This window comes from Callithrix jacchus, chromosome 6 (assembly GCF_049354715.1).
Source record: "Callithrix jacchus isolate 240 chromosome 6, calJac240_pri, whole genome shotgun sequence".
Lineage (NCBI taxonomy): Eukaryota > Metazoa > Chordata > Mammalia > Primates > Cebidae > Callithrix > Callithrix jacchus.
The window spans coordinates 28,139,258-28,154,732 of NC_133507.1; the positions used below are offsets into that span (position 1 = coordinate 28,139,258).

The 15,475-nt window shown below is 44.9% G+C and overlaps 2 pseudogenes; one reads left to right on the plus strand and one right to left on the minus strand.

Annotated features, from left to right (window-relative positions):
• The first annotated feature begins 5,092 nt into the window (after positions 1 to 5,092).
• Positions 5,093 to 6,880, plus strand: LOC118154505 (inositol-3-phosphate synthase 1 pseudogene; annotated as a pseudogene).
• A 3,777-nt stretch (positions 6,881 to 10,657) lies between these two features.
• Positions 10,658 to 12,940, minus strand: LOC118154506 (inositol-3-phosphate synthase 1 pseudogene; annotated as a pseudogene).
• Positions 12,941 to 15,475: the final 2,535 nt, after the last annotated feature.

Genomic DNA, 15,475 nt, shown 5'->3' on the forward strand with positions numbered 1-15,475 from the left:
GCCACGGCCGTCGCTGGGGTCCTCCAAGGCCCGCGGCGCGCCGGAGGACTGGCTGCTCGCCGCACTGCCTGAGGCGCCTCCCGCTGCGTTCGAAATTGAAGCGGGCGTCTAGAGAGCAGAGGAGAGGGAGAGTGGGTGGGACTTCAGTCTGAGGCGTTCGGATAGGCATCCTCAGAAACCACCTGCGAAGGGGACCCTCGGAGCACGTGAGCCTGAGGGAGGGCGGGGACGGGCTTGGAGGTGGTGCGACCAAGCGGAGCTGTTTAGCTTCTGTGTATTTATTTATTTCACATACGACAGCATATAGGGGAAAATATTTCACAACGAAAGCGTATGCACAAAAATAACAAGTGCGGAAGAATGTAGAGAGATTGCAGTCTTCACGAGAAAGTAGGATGACCGTGCATTTATATTTCCAAACAAAGGAAAATAAAAGTAACATATAGGACTGTGAGTAGGGAATGGATTGGGAACGAAAATTTTCTGTGAAAATTTTTTATTTTAATGTTTTCTCTGTATGGTTCTATTACCTATTTTAAAATTAAACGGATTTTTTAAGCATGTGCGATGGGATGTTGTTTCTCTTTCCACTCACATCTTTCCCTAATTACCCTTCCATGCCCTATAACGGTTTCCTCCTGGTTCTTGAAGAGCTCCATACACAAATGTTGTGTGTGTGTGTGCGCGCGCGCGTGTGTATGTTCTTGAAGAGCTATTCCATACACACATTGTGTGTGTGTGTCTGCTTACCATTTAGTTGAGAAGAATCATTCCAATCCATGAAATTGGAATGATTCTTACCAACTAAATGATAATTTATTGCTTGACTTGTGCCTGACGTTATTCTAAATTCTTTACATGAAGGATCATATTTAATTCAAGGATTCTCTTGCCTCAGCCTCCTGAGTAGCTGGGATTACAGGTGTGCACCACCATGCCTGGCTAATTTTTTTTTTTTTTTTTGAGATGGAGTTTGCTCTTGTTGCCCAGGCTAGAGTGCAATGGCATGATCTTGGCTCACTGCAACCTCCACATCCTGGGTTCAAGCAATTCTCCTGCCTCAGCCTCCCAAGTAGGTGGGATTACAGGAATTCACCACATCCAGCTAATTTTCTATATTTAGCAGAGACGGGTTACTCTATGTTGGTCGGGCTGGTCTCAAACTGCCAACCTGAGGTGATCTGCCTGCCTTGGACTCACAAAGTGCTGGGATTACAGGTGTAAGCCATCGCACCCAGCCTCATAGGCCTTTTTTTTTTTTTTTTTTTTTCTAAGATGGAGTTTCGCTCTTAATTGCCCAGGCTAGAGTGCAATAGCATGATCTCGGCTTACCGAAATCTCCGCCTTCCGGGTTCAAGCGATTCTTCTGCCTCAGCCTCCCGAGTAGCTGGGATTACAAGCATGCACCACCACACCAGACTAATTTTGTATTTTTAGTACAGACGGGGTTTCTCCACGTTGGTTAATGGCTGGTCTCAAACTCCCAACCTCAGGTGATCTTCCCACCTCGGCCTCCCAAAGTGCTGGTATTATGGTCTGTTTTTTAAAAGGAATTTTGGATAGGAAATTAATCAATCGATTGATTGAACGGTTTAAAATACGGGTGGCTACAGAAAAATCAGTTTTTCCTTGCAGTGTGGGAACTTTTTTATATTCAAAAGATATTGCCAACAAATTAACTGTCCAACAAATATCTTTGTCTAACTTGTTACTATGGGAAAATTTTCAAATATAAACAAACTAGAGAGGATAGTATAGTAAACTTCTATGTACTCATTACCCAGTTCAGTAATTAGCAGTTAATAGCCAATTGTGTTTAATCTATCTGCTACTTACTCTCCAAACTTCTAAATTATTTTGAAGCTCAGACATCCTATGATTTCATATCCACAAATGTTTCAGTATGCATTTCTAAACAATAGGAACTTTTTACAGAAACCTAATGTATTATGCTTAAAATTACATAGAATAATTTCTAATATGATTGCTAATGTTAAAACTGTCCCTATTCTCTGTTTCTCTCTGTCTGTGATTTCGTCATTTGATTCAGACTCCAAGTTAAGTCCATACGTGGCATTTTGTTGATAAATCTTGTAAATCTCCTTTAATCCACAGATTGCCCCTCTCTCTTTCCCTTTCCTCAGAATTTATTTGAAGAAACCAGGTTCTTTATCCACTAGAACTTCCTACAGCCTTCATTTGGCTGACTGCATTCCTGTGGTACCTTTGACATGTGTCCCTATGCTGCACCATTCCTGTAAACTGGTAGTTAGAGCTAATGGCCTTATAAGACCTGAGCCTGATTTTTTGACAAGAATATGTTATAGGTTATGTTGTCCATTTCCAACAGGAGGTGTAAGATGTCTGATGTACTCTCTCCTTCTCTCTCTTCATAATATTAAGATTGATTAGGTATCATTAGCCCGATCCATCCATTACAAAGTTTCTCATTAGCTTTTCAGCATTGTTGACTCTTGCTCAGATCCTAGCCCGTTATGGGTTTCAAAACAGTCTCCTGCCATCTTTTCTGCAGTTTAGAGGATGTTACTGGCTTTGCAGAGAAAGATGAATTGGAAACAGCTAATACAGAAGGCAGGGAAAAGGGGAGGAAAGCAGGCCACAGGTAGGAAAGCAATAACATTGCTGGAGCAAAGGTTTTGTGCATTTAAAAATTTGAGGGGTGTTGCAAACTTGTGCTCTAAAGAGGTTAAACCAGCTTAACACTTTCCAGTAAATGTGTTTCTACATATCCTTTGCCAATTCGATAGGTGAAAAACTGAACCTCGTTCTGGCTTACAATTGTTAATTTCAAGTGAAGTGGACCATATTTTCAAATATACATTGGTAATCCATATTTTTCTTTTGTGAAAGTCTGTTGCTATCTTTTGCCCATGTTTTCTATCAGTTTGTTTACACCTTTTATTTTTTAAAGAGTTCTTTATATATTAAAGTGATGAGTTCCTTATCTGTCATGTCATATGTGTTACAGATATTTTTCCCAGATTATTGTCTTTTGACTCTGATCAGAATACTGTTTGCTTTGTAGAAGGTTTTTTATTCTTACAATGCATTTGTCAAATATTTCCTTCATAGCTTCTGGGTTTTTTAACATTCTTTCCAAAATCTAACCCATGACCATTAAAAATCATTCACAATTTCTCCTGGTATTTCTATGGTTTCAGCTCTTTTCTTTTCTTTTTTTCCTCCTTCTCTCCTTTTGCATACAAATGTTTTGTTGATTTCAATATGGATTAAACTTCTATTTATTTATTTTGAAACAGGGCCTTTCTTATTTATCATAGCTCACTGTAACTTCAGACTCCTGGGTTCAAATATTCCTTCGCCTCAGCCTCCCAAGTAGGTGGGAGGACAGACACATGTGCCATGCTTGGCTAATTTTTAAAATTTTTTCATAGAGATGGGATTTTGCTATACTTCCCAGGCTGGCCTTGAACTCCTGGCCTCAAGCAATCCCCCTGCATTGGCCTCACAAAGCGCTAGAATTACAGGCATGAGCCACCGGGCCTAGATTGAACTCTTATTTCTTGCCAGATGTTGTCTCAATACTGTTAATACAACGACGTATATTTTCTCTAATCATTTAAAGTAGTACTTCTATTGTGTACTACGTGCACACAAATATATATTTGTGTCTATTTCTGAATCACCTGTTTCATTCCACTTATCTATTCTTTTAGTGCACTGACTCAGATCCATGGTGTATTCAATGCTGGCATTCTGCATTGTACACATTAGATGCATCCTTGAAAGGCTGCATGTGAAGCAAAAACAATTGGGTCCATAATCTCACTGGCATCCTTTAGTTATTGTTATGTAACATACATCCCAAAACTCAGTGGCTTCCGATGACAGCCAGTTACTCCCGCACATTCATAGGGTGTGCTAGGCTTTGTTCTGCGGGGGCGATCGTGCTCCGCATGGTGTCCATCCCTTCCTAGGGCAGCAGGATCATCTGCCTCAAGGTGATGCAGAACACGGTAAGGAGTGCACAAAGGCTAAGGTCCCAGAGGACCCAGGCTTTCCCCACCCACTGCCATTTCTTCCTCATCTTAGTGGTCAAAGCCACAGAGCTAAACCCAAAATCAAGGGTGAGGAAAGTTCCCTTTGCCCCATGAGACGTGGAAAAGGTGTGGATGCAGGGAAGGTGAAGAACCGGGACCACAATCCCAGTCTCCCACAGCTACTGACATAATTTAAATGGGGAAGCTTCCATAGAAAATTCCAGGTCCTTGTCTAATATTAAGCTAAAAAGGAGCTGCTAACCTATATTTGAAACACACTGAAAATTTAAATACCTGGAAAAGTACAGGGTAACATAACACCTATCTGTCTCTAATAATTAGCAAATTAATATTTTTGCTTATTTGCTTCTAATCTTTTTTTTTTTTAAGAAATAAAATGTTTCAGAGTTTATGTAATCTGTATACCCTTCCATGGTTTTCTCTCACTATCCAGAAGTAATTACTATTTTAAAGGTAGTCTGTGCACATTTTTATTACATAGGCAGCATTTATGAAGATTAATACACTTCTTTGTTTTCATGCTTTAAATATAATAAATGGTATTATATTCTATATAATTCTAAAAGTAGCCTTTTAATTCGACAGTATATCTGGAGATCTATCTGTGTTTATACATATAGATTGTCTTCTTTTACACTGGTATATTTTGCTCCATTGTATGACTCTATTCGTCTGTTCTTGCATTGCTATAAATAAATACCTGGCCGGGCGCGGTGGCGCATGCCTGTAATCCCAGCACTTTGGGAGGCCGAGGCGAGTAGATCACGAGGTCAGAAGATCGAGACCATCCTGCTCAACGTGGTGAAACCCCGTCTCTACTAAAAATACAAAAAAAAAAAAAATGAGCTGGGCATGGTGGCGCGTGCCTGTAATCCCAGCTACTTAGGCGACTGAGGCAGGAGAATTGCCTAAACCCAGGAGGCGGAGGTTGCCGTGAGCCGAGATCGCGCCATTGCACTCCAGCCTGGGTAACAGTAGCGAAACTCCATCTCAAAAAAGAAAAAAAAAAATTACAGCCGCGCTAAGCTGACTCCGCGCTGCCTGCTGCGATGGAGGCCACCGCCCAGGTCTTCGTCGAGAGACCGGACGTGGTCTTTGGCCCCGAGGCTATCGAGGCGCAATTCGAGTACTGGACAACCCGCGTCAGCCGTGAGGGCGCGTCCTCAAGGTGCACCCACGACCAGGCACTTCACCTTCCAGACCGCCCGGCAGGTGCCCCGGTTCGGGGTCATGCTTGTCGGCTGGGGTAGGAACAACTGCTCCAAGATCACCACCGCGGTGCTGGCCAACCCACTGCGTCTGTCTTGGCCCAGGAGCAGGGGCCGCAAGGAGGCCAACTACTACGGCTCGCTGACTCAGGCGGGCACCGTGAGCCTGGGCTCGGACGCCAAGGGCCAGGAGGTATTCGTGCCCTTCAGTGCGCTGCTGCCCATGGTGGCGCCCAACGACCTCGTGTTCAATGGCTGGGACATCTCGTCGCTGCACCTCGCCCAGGCGATGCAGCGCGAAGGTGCTGGATTGGGAGCTGCAGGAGCAACTGTGGCCGCACATGGAAGCCCTGCGGCCTCGGCCTTCCTCTACATCCCCGAGCTCATCGCGGACAACCTCATCCCGGGCTCGCGCGCAGCACCTGGAGCAGATCCACAAGGACATCCCAGACTTCCGGTCTAGTGCGGGGCTGGACAGAGTCATCGTGCTGTGGACCGCCATCACAGCGCTTCTGTGTGTGAGGTGGTTCCAGGCCTCAACTACACGGCCGAGAACCTGCTGCGCACCACTGAGCTTGGCCTGCAGGTGTCTCCCTCCATGCTCTTCGCCGTCGCCAGCATCCTGGAGGGCTGTGCCTTCCTCAATGAGTCCCCGCAGAACACCCTGCTGCCCGGAGCTCTGGAGCTCGCGTGTCAGCGCCGGGTTTTCGTGGGCGGAGATGACTTCAAGTCTGGACAGACCAAAGTCAAGAAAGTCAGGTCCGTGCTCGTGGATTTCCTCATCAGCTCTGGCCTCAAGACCATGTCCATCGTGAGTTACAACTACCTGGGCAACAACGACGGGCACAACCTGTCGGCGCCGTTGCAGCTCCGCTCTAAGGAGGTGTCCAAGAGCAACGTGGTGGACGACATGGTGCAGAGCAACCCACTGCTCTATACGCCCGGCGAGGAGCCCGACCGCTGCGTGGTCATAAAGTAGGTGCCCTACATGGGCCACAGCAAGTGTGCGCTGGTTGAGTATAGCACGGAGCTAATGCTGGGCGGGACCAACACAGTGGTGCTGCACAATAGGTGCGAGGACTCGCTGCTGGTAGCACCCATCATGCTAGACCTGGCGCTGCTGACAGAGCTGTGCCAGCGCGTGAGCTTCTGCGCGGACGCTGACCCTGAGCCGCAGACCATCCACCCCGTGCTGTCCCTGCTCAGCTTCCTCTTCAAGGCGCCGCTGGTACCGCCGGGCAGCCCGGTGATCAATGCGCTTTCCCGCCAGCTCAGCTGCATAGAGAACATCCTCAGGGCCTGCGTGGGGCTCCCGCCACAGAACCACATGCTCCTGGAGCACAAGATGGAGCTCCCAGGGCCTGGCCTCAAGCAAGTCAGACTTGTGGCTGTCGCCAGCCCTGTGTCCAACAAGAAAGGTCCGGTACCCGCTTCCACCAACGACTGCACCGGTGATGCCAATGGGCACCCACAAGTGGAGGAACCCCAGATGCCCACCACCTGAGGTCCCTGTCACACAGCTTCCTTGCCCTTCCTCCCCGCTGCTCCCCAGGACGCCACCTTTCCAGGCCCCCCCAAAGACAATAAAGCCGCTGCCACTCTCAAAAAAAAATTACAAAGGGTTGAACGACAGAGGAGTAACAGTACGAAGAAACTTACTTTTCGTTAGTAACCATGATGATAATATATACATTAAAAATTGTGGTATCAGGGATTCTGTCATGTAATGTGAATAAAATCAATATTTACTTTGAAAAATGTGTTGAATTACCTACAAGAGATGAATTTAACAGAAGAAAAAGGAGAGAAGTGGGCAACTTAAGAGGCCAGGCGACAAAGGGAAGAATCCTTGCATCCATTTGACAACATTTATCACACTCTGTGGCATATCACAGCAATCATCACACACCTGTTTCCTCTGTGCTATGTCATTCCTAATAATAAGTACCCATAGAAAATCGGCTTGCCTCCTGACTAACCTCTCCCATATTCTGTACAATACTAATGAGGCCAGCAAGGATCACAAGGAAGGAAAAACAAAAAATAGGAGCATCCTATTTTTGTGTTTCTTCAGTACAACCTGCAATAAGACCTTTCCCCCACTCTCTCCATTTACCAAATTTTTGCCCACAAAATTTTATAGATTTCTCCAGAATCCTCTGACAAATGCAAATGTTTCTAACATGAAAAAGTTTACTTACAGAACTGAAATATTCTTCAAAGACTAAAGTTTGAAATCCATCTAATGTCAACCTCCTTTATCTAGAATCCACTAGTTTTAAGTAAATAGCACTTTTAATATACTTCCAAAGTAAATAGAGACATTTTCATTAGATGAAACATTACAGTTACTCTATACGTTCTTATCTTGTATTTGGCCTGTTGTCCCCTATTATGTTTTACGCTTCCATTTACTTACCCAGTAAGTCAGGCCTACCAGAGAAAAGTACATGAGTTCATGAACTTAGAGTACCCTGAGTTTTGCTCTAAGATTCATTATAGTGCTCAGTTCACTAGGTTCACCTACTGGGCCACTAAAAAGCATGATATAGAGCAGCAACTTTTCATTCTATGTAGAAGAGGCTGATGGTACTCATAATCTCTCCATGTTAATTGGCAATGGGGAGAAACTCAACCCCAACCTCCCTTCTCTAGCCCCTCTCTGTTTTGCTCTATTATCCTCAGTGCAAATTCCACAGGCATTCTGTCACCTGACTATTCCAGTATGTAGATTCCCAAACCCTCCTAGAATATGTCATGATAAAGTGATCCCAGGTGAGACCCTTATCCCTTCAGAATGCCCAGCACTGTTCTGATCCCCAACTCTGACTCTGTTAAGGTATTTCTTTTGTTTGTCCTCGTATCTTAATCAGCTTTTTCTTTTCTTTTGTGCTGGAGTCTCACTCTCTTGCCCAGGCTGGAGTGCAGTGACATGATCTCGGCTTACTGAAACCTCTGCTTCCCAGGTTCAAGCTACTCTCCTGCCTCAGCCTCCTCAGTAGCTAGGACTACAGGCATCTGCCACCACACCTAGCTAATTTTGTGTATTTTTAGTAGAGATGGGGTTTCACCATACTGGCCAAGCTGGTCTCAAACTCCTGACCTTGTGATCCACCCACATTAGCCTCCGAAAGAGCTGAGATTACAAGCGTGAGCCACCACACCCAGCCCCTAATCAGGTTTTAAGTCCCCTATTATATGATGCTTTTGAATCCTCCTGAAATCTTAAAGTATAAATTACATGATCTGTAATTGTTACACCATCCAGTCCTCAAAAAACTGGATTTTTTTAAAACAGTAAAATCAGCCCCACTAGCATTTATGGAGTAGTTAGTAATGCAGCAATACTATTCTGAGAGGGAGGAACACATAGGTAGACATGAGAAGCCTTAGAGCTTACAGTGAGAAATAACGGGGCATGGTGCTGAGAATGTACACACAAATATAGTCTCTCTAAATACAGGGATGTAAAACTGCATTTTATTAAACTGCCATTTACACATCTCATTGTATTCTAATTGCTTCATAGGTAAAAATGCTTAAATGTTTTTCCTAATATCCCAAACTGGAAAGTGATGAACATATTTAATTCTCTCTCTTTTCATTTTACTTGATTTCTTAGACAATTCAGATACTGTGGGGGAACATAGGGGAACAAGCTTGAAAACCAAAGTACTTAAGTAAACTTTATTGAGTGCTCACTATATGCTAACTACTAGCGTGGCAGATTCTGGGGATAAAACAGTGAGCAAAAACCAGCAGTGATCTTTCACTGATGGAGTTTACAGTGCAATGGAACGAACCGGTAATAATCAGACCAGTCAATGATGAATTATCACAGGAATAAGTGCTGCACAGAAGAGCCAGGGTGCTGAGTGCACAGCACAGAGGGCACAACGTGGACCTGGCCTATGAGCAGGGAATGGACCGGGCGTCCGGGAGGGCTTCCATGATCAAGGACACACAGCTAGAGGAAAAACCTGAGTAGCACAGAGAGTACGCCAGGCAGAGAGAGGTAGGGGCAAATTCCTTGTGACTAGAGGGTGCAGGACAGTTCCAAGGAACTGAGAGGAAGTGGGAACCAAAGGGTAAGGGACAGTTTGATGGGAAATGAGGCAAAAGAAGCAGGGAGGGACCAGACCTTGCAGGACCTTGTGGGTTGTGTTAAGGATAGATCTTCACCCTCAAGACAATAGGCAGCCACAAAGGAGTTCTGCCTCTGTTGCTAATTACATTCTAAGACCACTTATGCAGAGCATCTGACATAGTCCCAGATCCGTAGCAGTAGGCAGCAAATGCTGATTCCCTCCCAAAGACATCCTACAACATTTACTGCTTTATCCAAAGAGTCTACCAATTAACAATCAAAATGAGTATCTCTTGTATTTTCACATCAGTATCATTGTGAAATGAATTAGTATGTTGGAGTCTTAATGGAATGTCCATTATCTCTCAATATACAAATACAATCACCCTTTGATATCCAAAGGTTCTACCTCTGAAACCAAATGCAGATCAAAATGCAGAATCCAACAGATGTGAAACCTGTGGATAGAGGGCTGATGTTTTGTATATATGGGTTCCAAAGAGCCAACTGCAGGACTTGAGTCTGTGCAACTTTTGATATCTGTGGGGGTCTGAGAACCAATTCCCCATAGACACCAACGCGCAACTAGATATACAAAAAGCAATTGTAGTTTTATTCCCTAGAAATGAACATTCTGGAAATGAGATTAAGAAAACGATTTCATTTATAACGGCATCAAAAAAACCGAAATACTACTAGTAACTCCCAAAAAATGAAGCACAAGATATAGTCTGAAAACAATAAGAGTATGGGAAGAAATTTAGGAGAACCTAAACAAATGGAAGTACACCACATGTTCTTTAACATGGGAAGAACATAGTATTATCAAGACAGCAATACTTAAAATTCATTGAAACCTTAATATAATCAAGATGGCAGTATTCCCTAAGTAGTTCTACAGATTCAATCCAATTTCTATCACAATTCAAGTTGCTTTTGTTCCCAGAAACCAACAAGCTGACTCTAAAATTCATATGGAAATAGAAAGGATTCAGAATGACCAAAACCATTTTGTAGAACGAAGAGTAAAGCAGAGTACTCCCACTTCTAGATTCCAAATTTTACTACAAATCAACGGTAATGAAGACTCTGTGTACCGGCATGGAAGAGACATATAGGTCAATGGACCAGAACTGAGAATCCACATGTCAATTGATTTTTGACAAGGGTGCCAAGAAAATTTAATGGGAGAAAGAGTCTCTTTTATTTTTCTCATCAACGAAAATTTATTTCATTAAGCATGAAGTTATATTCACATTTGTCTACAAACACAGTAAGTAAGGAAAAAATTATCAGCTTTTTTGCTGTAGTACTGGATGTTCAGTGACAGGCTCACTTGAAGGCAGAGTCTACCCTGACGGGGACTCGAGATCAGTCACTACTACTTGGGAAAAGAACACAAAGACCACCAGGTTTCTTGCCATGGTGCGGGAAGTTCAGTGGCAGGACTACTTGATGGAAAAGTCAACCCTAATGGGGACTCGAAAACAGTCATAAGTTCCTGTGAGAAGAACACAAAGACGATGAGCTTTCTTGCTGTGGTGCTGGATATCCGGTGGCAGGCTCACTTATCTTCATGGTTACTAACGAAAAGTAAGTTTCTTCATACTGTTACTCCTCTGTCATTCAAACCTTTGTAATTTTTTTTTTGAGAGTGGCAGCGGCTTTATTGTCTTTGGGGGGGCCTGGAAAGGTGGCGTCCTGGGGAGCAGCGGGGAGGAAGGGCAAGGAAGCTGTGTGACAGGGACCTCAGGTGGTGGGCATCTGGGGTTCCTCCACTTGTGGGTGCCCATTGGCATCACCGGTGCAGTCGTTGGTGGAAGCGGGTACCGGACCTTTCTTGTTGGACACAGGGCTGGCGACAGCCACAAGTCTGACTTGCTTGAGGCCAGGCCCTGGGAGCTCCATCTTGTGCTCCAGGAGCATGTGGTTCTGTGGCGGGAGCCCCACGCAGGCCCTGAGGATGTTCTCTATGCAGCTGCGCTGGCGGGAAAGCGCATTGATCACCAGGCTGCCCGGCGGTACCAGCGGCACCTTGAAGAGGAAGCTGAGCAGGGACAGCACGGGGTGGATGGTCTGCGGCTCGGGGTCAGCGTCCGCGCAGAAGCTCACGCGCTGGCACAGCTCTGTCAGCAGCGCCAGGTCTAGCATGATGGGTGCTACCAGCAGCGAGTCCTCGCACCTATTGTGCAGCACCACTGTGTTGGTCCCGCCCAGCATTAGCTCCGTGCTATACTCAACCAGCGCACACTTGCTGTGGCCCATGTAGGGCACCTACTTTATGACCACGCAGCGGTCGGGCTCCTCACCGGGCGTATAGAGCAGTGGGTTGCTCTGCACCATGTCGTCCACCACGTTGCTCTTGGACACCTCCTTAGAGCGGAGCTGCAACGGCGCCGACAGGTTGTGCCCGTCGTTGTTGCCCGGGTAGTTGTAACTCACGATGGACATGGTCTTGAGGCCAGAGCTGATGAGGAAATCCACGAGCACGGACCTGACTTTCTTGACTTTGGTCTGTCCAGACTTGAAGTCATCTCCGCCCACGAAAACCCGGCGCTGACACGCGAGCTCCAGAGCTCCGGGCAGCAGGGTGTTCTGCGGGGACTCATTGAGGAAGGCACAGCCCTCCAGGATGCTGGCGACGGCGAAGAGCATGGAGGGAGACACCTGCAGGCCAAGCTCAGTGGTGCGCAGCAGGTTCTCGGCCGTGTAGTTGAGGCCTGGAACCACCTCACACACAGAAGCGCTGTGATGGCGGTCCACAGCACGATGACTCTGTCCAGCCCCGCGCTAGACCGGAAGTCTGGGATGTCCTTGTGGATCTGCTCCAGGTGCTGCGCGCGAGCCCGGGATGAGGTTGTCCGCGATGAGCTCGGGGATGTAGAGGAAGGCCGAGGCCGCAGGGCTTCCATGTGCGGCCACAGTTGCTCCTGCAGCTCCCAATCCAGCACCTTCGCGCGCTGCATCGCCTGGGCGAGGTGCAGCGACGAGATGTCCCAGCCATTGAACACGAGGTCGTTGGGCGCCACCATGGGCAGCAGCGCACTGAAGGGCACGAATACCTCCTGGCCCTTGGCGTCCGAGCCCAGGCTCACGGTGCCCGCCTGAGTCAGCGAGCCGTAGTAGTTGGCCTCCTTGCGGCCCCTGCTCCTGGGCCAAGACAGACGCAGTGGGTTGGCCAGCACCGCGGTGGTGATCTTGGAGCCGTTGTTCCTGCCCCAGCCGACAAGCATGACCCCGAACCGGGGCACCTGCCAGGCCGTCCGGAAGGTGAAGCGCGTGGTCGCGGGTGCACCTTGAGGACGCCGCCCTCTCAGCTGACACGCGTCTTCCGGTACTCGTTTTGTGCCTCGATAGCCTCAGGGCCGTAGACCACGTCCAGACTCTCGACGAATACCTGGGCGGCGGCCTGCATCGCAGCGGGCGGCGCAGAGTCTGTTCAGGCAGCGGCAGAGGACAGCGCGGCTGTAATATTTTTACACTTAAGCCAAGCGCTTGACATCTAAACCTTAAAGACACAGGGGAAAAAACCCACACGGATTTGTTGCACTAGAGGGCGCTGTATTCCAGTTCTTCCTGAGAAAGAAGTCCTTTGGCCCCTAGTTTGCATTGCCATTGAGCAGATGTGAGAATGCTGAGGAGAAGGCAGCATTCCTGCTCTACCTTGAGATTTTTTCCATTCCAGGTCATGAGTCTAGTTTTTAAAACAATATTCGTATCCACCTGTGTTTTTCCTCCTAATAATTACAAGGATGATTATCTGGAAAACTAAGCATAGATTGTATTGTGCAAATATTTTAGAGCTTCTTTTAAAATTGCCTTGAAGGGCCGATGTGCTGTTTCCTTTTTGGGTGTCCTCAATGGAGTACAGCATTTATTTTTTGCAAGCAAATTTCTGGAAACAACCTAAAGTTACTGGTACCAAGGAGATGCCTATTGAAATCAGTGCTAGATATACTTTGCCACTGAAAGTAACGGCGAAAACCGCGATTACTTTTGCACCAACTTAATAGATATACGAAAGTGTGGATTGTATGACATAGATTCTCAACTCTCTGAGAGTCATCATCAACTCTCTTCCTGCCCACCCACATGCAAGTCCTGTGCTTCTGTGATATGTTATTCATTAAAAAAAATACCCATGCAATTACTTCTCAACTGCAAAACTACAGCATTGATAATAACTTAAATCTTTCTATGTGGCCCTCCCTAGCTAGTCATGTGTTAACTAGGGTTTATTATTTTCTTGATTCCCTTTTTATATAATTTTATTATATAAATTTATATATTATATAAAATTGTTATACAATTTTATTATATAAAAAGGAAAAGGTATTGATTACAAATGTATGAGTCATATATATTAATGTGATTGGGCTCGTCCATTAAAAAATGTCTTATTGGGTTGAAAAGCAAACCCCAATTAGGTCGCTCATTTAAAAGGTGTCAAAAATGCAGCCTGGCCCAGCTTAAGTGTCCTTGTTTATTTATCTTAGATCTTCGGGACTGAGAAATCTAAAAAACAAAACCACCCATATTTTATAGGTGACAGAGAGATCAAAGAGCTTGAAGAAAGCAGTTCACTAGAACATCAGAGTGACAATGAGTTAAAATGTTTTCTTTCTTGCATTTATCATGTTTCTATTTAAATTCGAATTCTTTTTTTTAATTAAAAAATTGGTGCAGGTACATAGGTATATATATTTATGAGGTACATGAGATATTTTGATACAGGCATGCAAAGTATAGTAATCACATCATGGAAAATGGAGGATCCATCCCTTCAAGCTTTAATCCTTTGTGAACACCAATTTCTTGAAGAGCAGGATATGCATCCAGATTTTTAAGAAGATGATTTTTTTATTCTGAAGATCTGACCATTTTTCTTCCATTTACAGGTATGCAGTAGGATCACTCAAGTCACAGTTTTGTATGTGCACATGTGATTGTACGCAAGGAGAAACTTTCTGCAAGGGCAAGAGAGTTCCAAGTTTCTCTCCCCTCTTAATAGGACTTTTATACTTAATTGGCACAATGTAGAACATTTGGACACAAAAACCTAAAAGAAAATAAGTATAATTATTTATCTGGCCTTCAGTAACATTGGATTTGAAATTCAAAAATAACAAATGTGCAAAAAAGAAATAATGTTGAATGAACTCAGGAGAGGAATAGATGAAAATGACAGAATGATATTACAAAGGAAGACTAAATTACAGGATGCCAAAGGAAGAATAGATTCAAAGGAAATGTTAATAAAGACATTGAAGAATAACAGTGGGAAAATAATAGCTAGTTAGAAAAGGTGAATGATTCCTTAAGGCCAGGTACGGTGGCTCATGCCCGCAATCCCAGTGCCTTTGGGAAGCCCAGGAGGGTGGATCATAAGAGGTTAAGAGTTAGAGACCAGCCGGTCCGACATGGCAAAATGCTGTCTCTACTAAAAGTACAAAAAAGTTAGCTGGGCATGGTGGCAGGCACCTGTAATCCCAGCTGCTCAGGAGGCTGAGGCAGGAGAATTGCTTGAACCCAGGAGGCGGAGGTTGCAGTGAGCCGAGATCACACCATGGCACTCCAGCCCGGGTGACAAACTGAGACTCTGTCTCAAAAAAAGAAAAAAAAAGTGAACCCTGAACAATGTTAACTCCAAGACATATTCTAATAAGTGACTGGACTTTAAAAATAAAGAGAAATGGAAATAACTGGAACAAAAATATAAACCTTGCTAAATATCAAAAGAACTAAAAAGGCAAAGACCCAAGTAGAGAAACAGAGTATAATACAATAATTATAAAATAAAATGATGGTATTGGATACAAATATATGAGTCATGTGAATGGGCTTATCTCATATTAAAAATGTCCTGTTGGGTTAAAAAGCAAACCCCAGTTTTCTGTTGTATGGAATAAAACACAGCGATTGAAAAGATGAAAGTGAAGAGCTGGACAAAGATGTGCCAAGCAAATGGACAAACATTTGCCAAGCAGTAAGAAAGCGAGGGCTGTCATCCTGTTACCAGAGACTGGAATTCAGGCCAAAAGACACTGAAACAAGGAAAAGGAAGATAATGTGAGAGGGTAAGTGCCACAAGTCACAATGAAGATATAGCAGTTACTATAAGTGCTATAAATAACATG